The 17,252-nt window shown below is 37.5% G+C and overlaps 1 long non-coding RNA gene across 1 annotated transcript; it reads right to left on the bottom strand.

Moving 5' to 3' along the window:
* Positions 1 to 3,892: 3,892 nt before the first annotated feature.
* Positions 3,893 to 15,661, bottom strand: LOC112051760 (uncharacterized). Its single transcript, XR_008252121.1, has 3 exons — positions 11,872 to 15,661; positions 11,149 to 11,202; positions 3,893 to 5,108 (listed from the first exon to the last, which is right to left on the bottom strand). It is a non-coding gene; the product is annotated as an uncharacterized LOC112051760 (long non-coding RNA).
* Between the last annotated feature and the right edge of the window lie 1,591 nt (positions 15,662 to 17,252).

Raw genomic sequence — 17,252 nt, 5'->3', positions numbered from 1 at the left:
TCCGCTCCAGTCCAGAAGCTTAAAGACGTCTTCCAGTGCGGCGGTAAATAGCTTCGGAGAGATCACATCTCCCTGACGCACTCCTCGCTGCAACTGGATTGGCCTCGTAGTCTGATCCTGAATACGGACTGACATAGTGGCGTTTTCGTACAAGCACTTCAACGCTTGGATATACCTGTAATCAATTCGGCATCTCTGCAATGACCTTAGCACAGCCCAAGTTTCCACCGAATCGAAGGCTTTCTCATAGTCCACAAACGCTAAGCAAAGTGGCTGGTTATACTCGTGAGTCTTCTGTATAACCTGCCGCAGCGTATGGATGTGGTCTATGGTACTAAAGCCTTTTCGGAAACCGGCTTGTTCGGGAGGCTGGAAGTCGTCAAACCTATTAGCGAGACGATTCGTGATGACTCTCGAGAACAATTTGTAAACATGGCTTAGCAGCGAGATGGGTCTGTAATTCTTCAGCAAGGTGTTGTCACCTTTTTTGAAGAACAGAACCACCACGCTCCTATGCCACGCCTCAGGCGTCGTGCCCTCGTGAATGACGGAATTGAACAATCGCTGAAGGACTTTAAGTATCGGTTTTCCACCCGCTTTCAGGAGTTCTGCTGTGATTCCGTCCTCACCTGGCGCTTTATTGTTCTTCAGGTGTTTGAGAGCCACACTAATCTCGTATAGGCTGACGTCCGGGATATCTTCGGTATAGTGTCGGGTCAACTTGGCTCTGGGGTCTTTAGCCAAATTGGCAACAGGCTGCTGAGTAGTCGTGTATAGCTGTCCATAGAACTTCTCGACCTCACTTAATAACTCGGGCTTGGAAGAAATTAGATTACCGTGTTCGGTCTTCAAACGCGTCAGCTGCCTCTGTCCAATAGACAGATCTCTGGCGAAAACTTTCGAGCCTCGATTATTTTCAATCGCATTTTTAATACGCTCGGTATTGAAATTTCGCAAGTCGCTGGTTTGCGACTTAGAGATCTGTCTACTGATTTGTCGGTATTTTGACGCATCTGCTGAAGACTGTAATCTCATTTCTTGCCTCTCTTCCATGAGTTTAAGTGTTTGGTCCGAGAACTTTTTGGTTCTTTTCGCACGGGGTGTTTTGGGGTGTAAGGGGGAGGCTAGTACCAGTCAGGGGGTGTAAGGGGGAGGCTAGTACCAGTCAGTCTCCCCAACTGCCAACCTCACCTGCTCGTGGTGCACCCTGCAGATGGACCGACGAGGCTCTGGCGACCGACGAATGGCGGTATATCCATTCCCACAGGCTAGATTACGAAATGCCTCAGGCCGGTGTCGGGCAGCAGCGACACCGGCGCGAGTGATCTAGCACTGCGCTGACCAACCCGCATGCCCAGCGTGGTCAGTACTGGGCAAAACTTTGTATGGACGGCAAAAACAAAACACAGCCCCTAGTCCCCGGCAGCCCCGCTATTCCTGGCTCTGGCAGCGGTTATGGTAACGGCGGGGCAAGGGGTGTTAAGAATCTCCGGCAGAGATTCCGCTGCCAACCCCGACGACTAGACCTGGCAACATACAACGCACGTACTTTGCCAATGTCCATGGGCTCTTCAAACTATGCGCACCGCCCATTGCCACTTCAGCTTTGCGAATCGCTAGTTAAGACAGTGAGTTTGTTTCTCCAGATTCGATCATTCGAAAACTTCAGGCATAGCTCGCTCCATTGCCTGCAGAGAGACCATTCTCGACACTATTGGGTAAGGGGTCATCATCATTATCAACCCTTATATTTGGCTCACTGTTAAGCACGAGTTTCGTCTCAGAATGAGAAGGGTTAGGCTAATAGTCCGCCACGCTGGCCCAATGTGGATTGGCATTGATTGATTGGCAGACTTTACATACGAAAAGAATTTAAAAAAGTCTCTGGTACTTATGAAGGTTTCCTCACGATGTTTTCCTTCACCGTTTGAGACACGTGATGTTTAATTTCTTAAAATGCACATGAATGAAAAGTTGGAGGTGGAGTACGCCCTCCGAAACAAAGACAAAGGTCATATCCACTATCAACTTCTCCAAGGGTAAGAGGTATTGAGGTTAAAGTCTTTTGCTCTGCACCGTTTCCATTCTACCCTGACATAGAACTGGAGACCTTACTGGGGAGTAAGAGATCTAAGCTAAATGAATCGCTATATCTCCAAGTTGAAGATTTTTATTTTTGTAACCGACTAAAAAAAAGAGGAGGTTAATACCTAAAACTCTACTTATTGGTCTGAAGATGAGATTTGTAGCTGTGGACGTAATTCAATCAAGGATACAGCATAATCTTTATTGATTTTTAAAGTAGGTTATTAATGATAACCCCCTTCGATGTACCAAAGTACTTTATAAATAAGTTTTACATTTATATGGGTATTATTTTTTTGCATTTTTATATAAATGTTTTCTCATCTGTTTCAGTTCTATCATCAAATCAACTCCAGATAATTACATTAAAGTGCATTATAATACTTAATGAAAAAATTAACAAACGCAGTAATTTCTACGGTTCCCCAAGATTTCTCCAGGATCCCAGCATCTTTCTAGGTTCTGACATGATGACAATGGGACCACCTTAGGAGCATATAATTTAAACAAAAAAAGAATTATCCAAACCGGTTTAGGCGCCCTCGAGTAATCGCGTAACATCTGCCATATGGATTACTTTTAGTGGAACATTAGTACCTGACAAAAGCTCTGGTCAATGAAAAGTGTCTGACACTTTTGATACTGCTTCAAAATAATATTTTTCAAAAATAAATGAAAATCAACCATGTCAATTTAGCCCACATAACACTTTTTGATGTGAAATATCTATAGCCTCACGTAAAACCGATTTCTGGCGTGGCGTGCACGCGTGCCGTGGCGATGCGTCGCCACGTCGTATGATGGTATAAATATACAGTCTGTAGGCAGTAGTGTGTATGGTGTGGCGACGCGTCGCCATGCGGATTGAATTAATGTAAGATTAATATGTATTATGTACTAATCGTGTATTATTTTATATAATTTTATTATTTAATAATTATTGTTAGCGATACAGCAAATGTATTCTGATCGGTCCGTGAGTTCACCCTGGGGTCATGCCTGAAAATCAGCACTACAGCTCTCAACTGTCTCTGAGCTGAGGCAGCGCTCCATTCAGCTGAATTTCTTTATTAAATTGTTATACTAAGTACAGACAGAGTAACTTTGTAATTTAAGTAGGTATCTTTAAGTAGCTTGTAAGCTCTCTTAGTCTCAGTTTGTAATTTCTTCTTGTTTTTAATTTGTTCTTTTTTTAGCTGAATAAAGGATTTTATTATTATTATTATTAAATAAATTCGTATTTTTTTGTATTTAATGAAAATAAATGTTTATTCAATAAATATTTATCGTTATCTGGAAAAAAATTGTAATATTTTTTTATTTTATCATTATGACATATGTAGTTCCTGTCACAAACTGTTCGTTTCTGCATATTATTACTTTTACAAAATAATGTAGTGCTTTAAAATAGGAAGGCCAAAGAAGAGATGGTTGGATTGTGTGAAAGAGGACATGTGTGTAAAAGGAGTGGATGATGAGTTGACGAGTAATAGAGACGAATGGAAAAGATTGACATATTTTTCCGACCCCACTTAAGTGGGATAAGGGTAAAGAGATGATGATGACTTTTACAAAATAATGACGATGTTTCACATCTGCCAGGCGTCCCGTGACGGCTCACAATGTTTTTGGTCACCTTTCTCACCTGGTATCTGTCCAGGTGTCACAGAGCAAGTCTCAACAAATACGCGGGTATTCAAAGCACTTAAGACCTTTAACTGAAAACCTAAGGTTTTATTTTTCTAATAAGCTTTGTCAGATCGCTTTGGTATCTTGGCCTTTAACCCCTTGGACATAATATACCAAAACATACTTGGTGGAATATTTTTTTTAAAGATCTAAGAAAAATTCCGCTATCTACAAATAAGTCCGGGATCGTAATCCTTACTAATTAAACAATAATAAAGTTTACAATTTACTCGTGGACGAAGTTGCATGCGGAATAGATGAATATTCGTTTAGCGCCATCTAGTAACTGATTTGCGCAAACAAACTCGTTAACAGGTGGCGCTAGTAGTAGGTATATTTAATATCTAAAATGATTTATAAAAAATGTCATATATTTCAAAAATAATTTTATTAACAAATGTAAAAAAGTAGTACATTGTACAATACTGTATTATTAGAATTGAGCAATACGTTAGTTAGACTAAATTAAATGTATTTAAAATAAGGTAGGTAATGATTTGACCAGAAAAAAGAAAAAAAAAATTGAGAGCGCAACGACAATTTTTAGCCGTCTATGCAAATGTTTTTTTTTTTTATACTGAATGTGCTCGCGCTTGACCACGATCTCACCTGATGGTAAGTGTAGATGAGCCCTAAGGTGGAACGCGCTTGCCTAGAAGATGGTAAAAGTGTTTGCAACCGTATAATTTATTCACGTAAACATAGAAATTTAATTTTTTCACAACATCATTATACCGTAGATCTGAGTCAACTTGATAGCTCCACGCGTTTCCGAAATAAAGGTTTCTAACAGGACAGACGGACAGATAAACGGACAACAAAGTGACTGAGGTTTTTCATTTTTCCGGTCAGACTTGATGATACTTGGGTATGATACCAGTATTATAACAGCACCTACATTTATATTAATAATAATAATAATTTCTTTATTAAGGATAAAAATCCACATACAAAAGTATAATAATGTAAATATACGTCGTAAATTAAACTAAACTAAAATATTAAAATGACACGGTAATAAATGAAAAATAAAAATAATTCGTAACAAAATTGCACGTCATCTTATACCTAACTAATTTTACCTACTCTTATTTGCGTCCCGGTGAACACGTCGCCAATTTATGTACCTACCTAGACATTAAAATTTACAGAATAGGTATTTGACTGTATATCATTATTTAAATCCTGTAGCTGTTTAATTCGGTATCTATTCCTAGCACCACAATCTTTTACTTTTCATAATTTACAAATAGGTTATAAGTAATAAATTAAATTATAAGTGAATTTTTTTCTCGTGTTGTCTGTGTAACTTGCAGTGGATCCAAACAGCTTTTCTGAAAACGATAAAAGAATTCGTTACAATACGTAGTCAGGTAAAGTTTTGGTAAAAGGTAAAAGGAAAAATCTACTATGATTTTGAATAGGTAGTAATTGGGTAGGTATGCCATGTAAAAAAAAAATATCTGTTCCCACATGTTTCAAGTGTAAACTTCGCCTGTGTTAAAAATTAAACGACTTTTCATCTTGAAATTCAGTTTTTTACAATTATCTCTTTGTGTTAATCCAGATTATCACCATTATCAATCCATATTCGGCTCACTGCTGAGCTCGAATCTCTTCTCAGAATGAGAGGGATTAGGCCAATAGTCCACAATACTGGCCCAATGCGAATTGGCAGACTTCATACACGCAGAGAACCATTAAAAAAATCTCTGGTATGTAGGTTTCCTCACGATGTTTTACGTTCACCGTTTGAGACACGTGATATTTAATTTCTCAAAATGCACACAACTGAAAAGTTGGAAGTGCATGACCCGGACCAGATTCGAACCCACACCCACCCTCCGGAATCGGAGGCAGAGGTCATATCCACTGAGCTATCACGGCTCTATCCAGATTATAGTCTATTTCTATTCTAAATTTCAACCAAATCCATTTAGTAGTTTTTGCATGAATAAATAACAAACATCCATGTTAACTTTAGAATTATTTTGGTACCTACGGGTAATAAACAAAAGAATCTTGTCAGTAAATAAACAGATACAAAATAAATCAAACCGAAAGAGTACAGTCAGCAAAACATATTCAATTACTCCGACTTTTTTCGCTACTCAGAACCAATGTTAGAAAATTGTTGCTTAATAAATCATATACCAAATAAAGTACAGTCTACCAAACATTTATATCTTCTTGATTCTTTGTACTTTTTTAATACACGCAGTCAAATAAAAACAAATTTTATTATTTGCAATTGCCCGCCCCGCGACTTTACCCTTCCCTTACTATTAGGAATCCGGGGAAAAATATAGCCTATGACACTCACAAATAACGTGGGTTTTCTAGTGGTAAAAGCATTTTCAAAGTCGGTTCAGAAGATCCAATGATTCCTGTATTACCACAAACTTTACCTCTATACCCGCGTAGTTACTGTGACATTCCGGGGATATAATATAGCCTACGAGAGTCGGAAATAAGTGCTGGTAAAAGAATACATGTTAGCCGTTTCCATCTTTGATTGCATCATCACTTACCATCATGTGATATTGTAGTCAAGGGCTAACTCGTAGAGATTTAAAAAAAACCGTCTTCAGAAAATAGAACATCTTTAACTCATAACTTATAGATGTATCATATAGAAATTGTATGTCATCAAAACAGCAAAACAGCTAATCAAAGATCAAAGTTTAGTTTAGTCAACACAGACGTTATGTCTTGTTCGACTCCCCCCTTTCTCTTTGGCAAATTTACTACCCCTAAAATCCGGCAGCATATTCTAGGGGGTGGGTCTTTACAGTTACCGATTTACGATTTTGTCGGTTGCATTCGTCTTATAGTGGAATGTTTTTTGGTTTTCGTGCAAAATTACTTTTCCGTTTGTCTTGTTGTTGGTAATTTTTCAGTTGTATTATAATTCATTACTGGCTTGTCCAGCAGGGTAATTCATTAACTTTCACCTAAGTTAGTTGATATATAGGAAATTGAGATTCTATGTAACAAATGTCATCCGGTGCTTACTGACACTACCCTTCGTGAATATCACACAGTAGTTAAGTACCTAGATGACATATTTCTCATTTGATTTGATCTTTATTTTAATAGGTTGTTAATAAAGGCCAAATTAGTAAATAGGCCAGCAGGAAAGCGTTAATACCTTGTTTCAAATTTCTAATTTCTTTGTTGGTTGGTCATCAAGAAATTCAAATTCAAAATTCATTTATTTCAAGTAGGCTCAGTTTACAAGCACTTTTGACACGTCAGTTGACTATTTGTAAAGATTCTACAACCGGTTCGGAAGGCAGGTTCTGCTGAGAAGATACCGGCAAGAAACTCAACAGTTGCTCTTTTGAAAAGAAAAAGTCATACAGTATTATAATTTACAATTGATAACAATTACAATTTCTTATAGCTTTACTTCCTGTGTGAAGGTGGAAGCTGATCCAATGGCCTCCAAGCACCTTTATCGTTAAGGAACTTATCAATAGTGTAGTAACCTCGACTAAGTAAATGTTTTTTAACACATTGCTTAAAGTTGTGCATTGGCAGGTCCATCACAGTCTTGGGGATCTTGTTATAGAAAGGCTGTAGTATCGGTATAATTTTTTAGCCAGCACGATATCAGTGTCGATTTTTAATAACTTCTTATCGCCGAAATAAAGGTGTGTACTAAAATTCACTAGGAATTATTTCGCAAATTGTTGATAAATTAAAGTGCTTAATTCTACTAAGCTTATAGGACTAGCGAGGTAGTTGATCGAGGTTCGAGGCAATCTGAGGTACTACATATGCCATTATAGTTATTGCACCGATAAGAATTTTTTTTTTTTTCTCAATCTCACCTGATGGTAAGTCTAAGATGCAGTCTAAGATGGAAGCGGGCTAACTTGTTAGGAGGAGAATGAAATCCACACCCCTTTCGGTCTCTACACGGCATTGTACCGGTACGCTAAATCGCTTGGCGGTACGTCTTTGCCGGTAGGGTAACTAGCCTTTCATAATTCTTCAAACCAGAACAACAAAACTGGTGGCACACTTATGGCAGTAGCGCTTCCCAGAAGCTCACCAGCTCTGCAACTAAAATATTCTGTCCGAGAGAAGCAATCCGGTCGGCTCGACTGGCGGTCTGCCAGCCGATTGCATAACCAACTTAAATTACTGTTTAACTGTACACATACAGACATACGTAATGATCATTGCTGCGTAGCCAAGTATCCTATTTAGGGTTGCCACATTTGACTTACTTTAGTTTATTGATGAAATAGTTTTTGATATTTGCATTCGCATGGCGTTTATCTTCAAGAATAAGTTGGAATTTAGCCTACTATCCTACTAATATTATAAACGCGAAGGTTTGTATGGATGTTTGTTTGGACCTTTGTTACTCTTCAACGTCGCTACTACTAGAGCTTTAGATGAAATTTGGAATGGAAATAGATTTTTCTCTGGATTAACACTTTTCATCCCGGAAAAATTCATGGTACCCGCGGAATTTGGAAACTGAATTCCACGCGGACAAAGTCGCGGGGGTCCGATAGTACGTGTATGAATAAAATTAAAGTGTCTGTCTGTGATTTGAAAGCTGTATTTTCGATTCGATGGAACTTTTACTGGAATATTAATATGTATAATAAGTTACTAAGCGACAATTATTTTAAGTAATTTTTTAGTTATTTGCCAGATCTTCTCAGTTGATTGTGCCCTAGTATGGACTAGTTTCTACTAGGGCGGAAAACAGAGATCACAAAGCTGAAGAATTCCAGATGAGTAAAATAACCAAAGAAGAACGGTCATCTGACCGACCCAGGCCGAAGACAAAAACGAGACATATCTAATTTTTTTTTGATATATTGTGTACTAGCGGACGCCTGCGACTTCGTCTGCGTGGAATTTAGTTTTTCACAAATCCCTCGGTAACAATGGATTTATAACTAACTTGGTACTACCTTCAAACTGATCAGAAGGTAGCACATAGTATGACGTTATTTTTTGTTTTTTAGTTTAGTAGAAACATTTTTGTGATTTCGAAGTCGATTGTATTTTTCGTGTTCGGTTATATTAATTAAAGCCGTTCAATCTAGACTTTCAAATACATACCGATGTGTTAAAAAATACTTAAACATTGATTGTATACTTGTTCATTATTTTTAACCGACTTGAAAACAAATGACTTCAAAATCATAAAAAAAATCTACTAAACTAAAAAGTGAAAAATAACATCGTATGTGCTACCTTCCGATCAGTTTGAAGGCGGTAACAAATTAGTGCTGTATTAGTTAAAGCCGTTCTGAAAGAACTGTCTGAAATTTTTAAATCTTTATGATTTAAAATTTTAATTTTCGGCTTGACGGATGACGTCAGTCGCATCAAAAGAAACGCAACAGAGTGACAACCCTACAGCTTGGCTATTTTTGTTTGGTACCGAACTTTTGCGATTTAATGTTTTTTCTAAAATAATAATATAGTTGGCATGGACAGTGCGTTTTATTGCCGTTTTTTGTTTCGCACATAATGGTTTTATGTTGCAACCCCGGGTGGGGGGTGAGGGTGGCTTTGATAATAAAACGTTTATGTGCAGTTTCTGACTGCGGACGAGGCTTTTCTATGTCAATTTAAAAAATTAAGTACCCTTGCTTAGCGGTGATTGCACGAAAAGAGAACAACCTAGAAATGTCTGTATTTTCCCTCGGTCCAATTGTTAGTCTGTGCTTTGGATGACGATGTCCTGCTAGCTTATTCACTAACTTTGGTATATTAGCCACTCAATATAATTAACATCAAATCAATAACAACCGCATTTTTAGTATTCTGTAAAAAATATAAATGAATATTATAGTATCTACTACATAGGTCCAGGTCCCAGGTCTCAAATCCAGGACATTGGCGTACCGAGGATTACTTCATATTAGAACAATAATAGAATTCCATATCGGAAACTAGATAGAAACCAGAATCCTAGGGTGGGCACAGGTTTTTTTTTCCAAGTTAGCCCTTGACTACAATATCACCTGATGGTAAGTGATAATGCAGTCTACAATAGAAGCGGGCTATCTTGTTAGGAGGAGGATAAAAATCCACACTCCTTTCGGTTTCTACACCAGCTAGACCTGGACCAAGAAGAGACCTGGACTAAGAAAATCTCAATCTGCCCAGCCGGGGATCGAACCCAGGACCTCCGTTTTGTAAATCCACCGCGCATACTACTGCGCCACAGAGGCCGTCAAAAATCTAGGCCGTTCATTCTAGACTCATTCTAAACAAACACCCCCCCTCCCATAATCGCCCATGACCCAGGACCTAATCATCCAAAGCATAGACTACCCACTGTACTATAGCAGTAAATAATAGATAGATAGAGGCAGTTTAAAACTATTAAGGTAAGGTATCTAGTAGTCAGCCTTTTACTGAGTAATTCAATTTGATTGATTTGTATTTTAAATATTTAACACTACATAAAAACAATAACTTGTTCATTTGACCGTGTTTCCTTAAGAAAATAATTGCAAAAGTAACGCGTCTAGTATTATATATGGCGGCTACGTAAACGAACGAGTCTCAGAATGAGCGTGGTTAGGCTATTATGTCCAGCATGCTGGCCTAATGCTAATTGGCAGACTTCACACACCTAGAGAATTGAGAAAATTCTCATTTATGCAGGCTTCCTCGCGATGTTTTTCGTTCACCGTTTGAAACACGTGATATTTAGATTTCTTAGCTCGCTATAATGACATGCTATTGAGTCGTAAATGTGCGTATTAGACAATAAGAAAATAAAGATTCGATCAAACGTTATTCTATACGTGAAAACGAATACCAATATGATTTATGGGTAAATAATGTCTGTAAACTGTAAAATCCAAAAGACAAGAAGTCATGAGATACGAAAAAAGACAAAATTGACAGATGCGTTACACCAAGCTCTAAAACTAAAATGGAGCTGGGCCGGCCATGTAGCGAGATGTTCAGCTTGGGACTCTTAAAAGCACGACATGGACTGGTCCACAAGGAAAAAGAAATGTGGCCAGACCACAGAAGCGATGGGTAGATTATATTATCTCGATAGCGGGGAAAATTGGATTAAAATAGCGCAGGAAAGAGACGAATGGAAGAAATGAGAGGAGGCCTATACCCTACCAAGGGATTCCTATAATAATAAACAATAAAAATTAACACAAATAAACATGATCATTATTTAGTATTACTAACATAGTTTAGGTAAAAACTTAAAAATACATTGTAATTAGGTTTAAGTTTTATAGGAAATAAAGAGGATTTATTATTATTATAATGACTGTAAAGGCTAACTACTAGTGCGGGGCTGACTATTGGGTCCTTTACCCTACCCATAATTAGTTAAATTATATTTCAGAGAATACTTACATTTCTTTTATCTATCTCTCATCTATCCCCTCTTTGATCGGCTGTTCCAAAGTCCTGAAAACACAATTTAAGAAATTACATTAACATTTTTTTTTATTCATGACGTACCTTTTGTACCTAAATGATAAATGTCAAACCATTAATGTCAGCCTATTTTGATGGACAACTACAAGACCATTTTTTCTTCCTTATAGGATACTAGAGGACGCCCGCGACTCGCTCTAATCGCTTCAGTAGTAGCGGCGTTAAAGAGTAACAAACATCAAAACAAACATACATCCAAACATCCGTACAAACTTTCGCGTTTATAATATTAGTAGGATGGTGCTTAGACCAACCACGCGGTTCCAATGCAGGTTGGCGGGCTTAGAGTAATAATTAAATTCATTAACGACCACTATCATATGTTAATGAATTTAATGATCGGGACCGAATATGGCTTAATATGCTCTCTGAGGCACGGGGGTGTAACAACACTAACTCGATCTGAGAAGTTTTATTTGAAATTTTCTTGGAAGAATTAAAATCTTTGTACCTCATAGCCTGTTCCGGATTCGAAATCAGTACCTTCTGATTATAAACCGCGCAGGCTTAACCACTGAACTTACGAGATAAAATGTAATTGTTTGTATATTTTGTATGTTTAGTGCATGCCCTAGTTAAAAACTCTGTGCACGTTGACCATACTTACTACTACTACTAGTTTTATATAAAGATACTTACATTATGTTATCATCACAGGATGAAGGCTTTAAAATATTTTAATCTGAAATAATACTACACACAAAACATTAGAATATAAACCAAATATTTCAATAAGTACCGATTTAAGAAAAATACAGTAATGAGCCATTTCCATATTATTAACAAAAAATAATTAAGCTTAGAAAATAATTATTTTTGGTTAATTAATTTTTTAGAAGACTATTCCGAAATTAATGTAATCTACTGTAATCTAACTTAATAATAATATAAATATTTCATTTTAGTTCAGTCCTTCCAAAAAAATGATGTAAAATGCGAGGCAAGTGTCATTATCAGCTTATTTGAATGACTTCAATGATATGTCTTCGTATGTACCTGGAACCTTGTGATTAGATGCATTACAGGCATTACTGAACCACCGAGGCAGTTTAAAACAAGTGTATAATATTATGTCAATTATTATCAGTCAAAGATTTATAATAGAGATATGTTCCTAACGCGTCAAAACTGCAAACAAAAGCAGCTAATTGTCTTAATTTCATTGAGTTGCATAGTAAATACCGAAATTTAGTAAACAAATCTATATCTATGTATGTATATATACTTATAATAAAACTGTAGCAGGTCAAATTCTGTACATTGAAGATATTTTGATTTTTTTGTTGGGGGATACCCCGATACTGAAGATAAAAATATTTTTTTTTTGACTTTTTGTCTGTCTGTCCGTCCGTGTCTTTTTGTTATTCGGGCATCACGCTGAAACTACTGAAGGAATTCAAATGAAACTTAGGCTATAGAATACTTTTAATTGCAAAAATAAAATAAGAAGGGGGTGAAATAGGGGTTGAAAGTTTGTATGGAAAGTTCTTAATTTTTAGAGTTATAGTTTTAAAAATTTGTTCATAAACCATAAAAAAAATACGAAATATAATGTGATTTAAATTTTTTTTTTAATTCAACCCCTAAAGTGGTGAAATAAGGCTTGAAAGTTTACATTGATTTCCACGCGGACGAAGTCGGACGAACATATAAAATATCGAGTTGTATAGGAACTTTAAAAATTGTATTTACATAATTATGTAATTGGTTTAAATATAAAATTGAGCATGTGTGCGCTCAGTGGAGTAGCCAAATTTGGCTCAGTCTTTGCGGTGATTTGGTAGGCACGTAACATATCTAGTATAGTACAAAATGTCGTTGTTATTTGTGATACCCAATAAACAATCAGCCAGTAATTTATAGGGTAACAAATAGTAAATTATGAAAGGGTAGTAAATTATAAAATGCACTCGAGTTTTAACAACTCTTGTAATGCACAGGGGTAATAAAAGTCGAGTGCATTTTATAAGTCAAATGAAGTAAGTTTTAAAATAAAGACAGAGAGGTTTAAAACCAAGTTACGCGCCGTTTCATATTCTACTATATCTAATCTCATATCAATTAAATTTTTAAGAAAAAATTATACAATTACTAATACATACATAAATAGTTTCATAAATAAGGTACAGTCGCCTAAGTTCGGACTATTTTTCGTCAAATTAGGACCACGTTGCGAAATATTTCTTTTTTTTATTTTTGGCATTTTATTGGCAATGAAAGCAATAATCTGATCCACTTTTTATTTATTTTGGTAGTTGAAATAGATTGTGTAAGACACGCTTCAAAGTGACTATATCAGAATATTTTTTCTGACTTCTTTTCAAAAAACCCGTGCGAAGCCTAAGTTCGGACTACTCCTTAATTCCACCTTTGTAACTCCAGCAGTAGAGTGCATAATAGAAATATATCCTGTTTTTAGTTGACAATAACATATCATAAAGTCATCGTATAATTCCGCGTAATCTGATAAGGACAAGTGATTCTTTTATATTATGCGTTTTTTAGTCCGATCTTCCCTCCTCGCCCTGAAATTTCTATTTCTATTGTATCGTGTTAGACAGAGAGAGATGGAGATGAATCGAAACTCGCACTAGCGAGTTATACAAAACATAATTACAGAAAAGCCTTCCTGGGCCAAATACTCCGACACCACACAGAATATCCAGACAGACGAGGCAGTTAGATATATATACCTACTAAGATTACAAAGAGGTTAAGCATGTGGTGTTGTAGGGAATAATCTATGGATCTGCGGAACCGACTTTGAAAATACTTTTTCCACTAGAATGCCACGTTATTTGCATTTTCTCTACATGGGAACGGGAACTACGCGGGCTGTTGTCTTGTCTGCAATACACTAGCGGACGCCCGCGACTTCGTCCGCGTGAAGTTTAGTTTTTCACAAATTCCTCAAGAACCATGGATTTTTCCGGAAATTAAAATTAGCTAGTGTGTTATTCCAGAGTAATATCTATTTCCATTCTAAATTTCAGCTAAATCGGTTCAGTAATTGCGGCGTTAAAGAGTAACAAACTTTCGCGTTTATAATTTTAGTAAGATTTATGTAAATTTTCAGTTACATCAAGTTGAGTTTGCTCCCTTCAATTGAAAAATATTACATCATGAATAATGATTGGTGTTTATTACTCCAGGTTTGTGAGATAAGATGTCGTAAACAATGTAATAATTCTATTTTTCTGAGAAATAGATAAGACATGATCTGATATCATTTTATTGTAGTTTTATGTAATTGCCATTATGTTTTCTTGCTAAGATAAATTTTATTATGATCAATGATCATCAAAATGATAATTTGCATGCAAATAAAGACATAATATTTTAGATAGATTCTTAGCACGGCTAGTGCGAGTTTTCAATATTTTCATTATTTCACGTTGACGTAAACGCGAATTTATATGGAATTGAAGTTGTGCAGTAGTGGCACTAGATGGCGCTGTTTCAATTCCTTAGAAATTCGCGTTTACGTTAACGCGATAGTAACAGTATCAAATTGCCACTAAGTTTTGAAGGTTGTCATCAATGACATTATATTGTACCTATAAACTGGTTGTCATGAAGTGTCTAGACCAAAAATATATTTTTACTATTAAGCCCACATTCACACGAGAGTTGTTTGAACGGACGTTATGAAAGCGTTCAAATATAGTATGAAGTTAATTGAAGGTATATTAAAAAAATATTTATTTGGGATCGAGGATCTTTATTACTTCTCAAAGATTATTTATAATTAAATTGTGTTCCAAATTTCAAATCTACTTTTCCTACCACAGGTAGAAAAATTGGCTTTTATCAAAATGAGGTTTTATTATGCATCATGCTTGTAATAATAATAAAAGGTAACTAAGGTTGATGGTTTAGTCACAGAAAACTGGTTTAGAGTAAATTAATTTACGTTAAAATATATATCAAGGACTGAACTAACATGAAAATATGTAGTGCCCTTTTTGATTATATTTCTGTAATGTGTTTCTCTCCTGACAGTGTGAGTATCGAATTCGTCTCTACGTCTATATAGTATGGTAATACGCCAGCTACACACGGTCAAGTATAAATATCGTTTTTTTAACGGGCGCTAAAAAGCGTTCAAACATAGCATGAAGTTATTAAATGAATGTCTTGCTTGTACTTTAAAATAACAATTTTTAAAGTACCAGTAGATGGCGTTCGTAGAAAACTTTGAAACAATCCCATTTTGTACAAAAACCTGTTGCGATGCAGTTATGCCTGAGGCTCACAGATGGCGCTTTGTTTTTTATTTTTGAAAGAAATCTTACTTCAGTTTTGTGGTCTACATCGCACTCGTTTTTTCGCACTTCCCCTTCCCATGTCCACATTCATAAAGCGCTGCAGACTTCACGGTATACATGACCGTGTGTGGCTGCTGTTATATAGAGAGAAATAAAGACGAATATGCGTATAATAGTCACACTATCGAGTTGTCAGAAAATCGAATATTCTTGACATATACTACTCTGTCAAGAAGTGTCAGGGTGTGGCTGTGGGTACCTCTGTGTGCTATCGCAATGATCTCCCGCATACTGTGCTCGTCGTCCGGGCGTCGCTCGGGGCGCGGGTCGGCGGCGCGCGCTAGTATCTGCCGCACGACGTCGCGCGGCGGCGCGCCGAGCGGCGTGGGTCGCGCCGTGAGTCCCAGCTGTGGGCCACATACTCTTCACAATACTAAATTCATTTATTTAAGGTACGACTAGATGACAAACACTTTTAAAATGTCTTTGACTATTTGTAATTACACTAGGTTCGGTTTAGAAGGCAGCTTCTGGCTACATCTAACTAATTTCAATTAGTTAGTGTCTATACCCACGACGTTTTTTAAACGAGCCGATGACACGTGTTGTACGTGTTTAGGACACGCGAATTCAAAGTGATTCGGCATGTTGAGACCATTGTTTACGATTCTTGCGTTTATGTATACAGATACGTTGTAAGCGCGCGTGGGCGCCTAGCCACACAGCAGGAGGCAGGCGTGCATGGGCGCCTAGCCGAGCGCGCCCAGTGAGCGGCTCTGTCGAGCAGTACCTTGGCGAGGATCTGTGTCTTGATGTGCTCGAGGCGCGCGGGCTCGGGGGCCGAGGCGCGGTGCTTGTGCGAGGCGGCGGCGGCGCGCGGCCGGCTCGGCGCGAGCGCGAGCGCCGCACACAGCAGGAGGCAGGCGCGCATGGGCGCCTAGCCGAGCGCGCTCAGCCCGCGCCATCGGCAGCGCGCCCGAGACACATGGCCGCGCCTGCAAATAGTGTTATGCTTAAACTATAGAAATCTTATAAGACCTGATGAGGTCGTACAGACAGAAAGCATTCAGTCACTCCAAGCTCTGCCTTCTGCGTTATGTAACTTTATGATTACCGCATTGATAGTAAGCGGTCAGTCCACACTGCCTGCCATCCACACAGAGAACTTTCAATGCAGAATTCGGAACACAGAATTTATTGCCTGTGCGGGTTCTATAGCAATATCTGAGATGTACATTGCATCGATCGTAGATCGTTAGATGGGCCTCAATGCATCACGGAATTGTCATTGGTTTCGTACATTGAGTACGTCATCACACGTAACAGATTTCTCTTTATTCATGCTGTGGGCTTGTGTTTTTACACTTCCAAAAAAAACACGAAGGCATAATTAAGGGATTAAAATAAAAAAGAAACAGTAAACAATTTTTAAGTCCACGTCCACTCACAGCAAGCGCTTGTTACTTCCTAAGTGATGTGAAAGATAGATGAGTGTGTGATAAATGAAGATGTGCGTGCACGTCTTTGGGTAATGACATAAAACTGTGCGTTCTCTAATATGGAGGGGTCCATCTAACGATTTATGTTTTTTTGGTCGAACACGCTAATCTCAGGAACTACTAGTCCGATTTGAAAAATTCTTTCAGTTTTAGATAGCCCATTTATCGAGGAAGGTTATAGGTTATATATTTTCCCTGTATTCTTACGGAAACGGGAACCATACGGGTTAAATTGCGCGGTGTCAGCTAGTAT

The sequence above is a fragment of the Bicyclus anynana genome, chromosome 25 (genome assembly GCF_947172395.1).
Source record: "Bicyclus anynana chromosome 25, ilBicAnyn1.1, whole genome shotgun sequence".
Taxonomy (NCBI): domain Eukaryota; kingdom Metazoa; phylum Arthropoda; class Insecta; order Lepidoptera; family Nymphalidae; genus Bicyclus; species Bicyclus anynana.
Note: the sequence above shows the minus strand (reverse complement) of the source record. Positions and strands in the feature narration are given on the sequence as shown.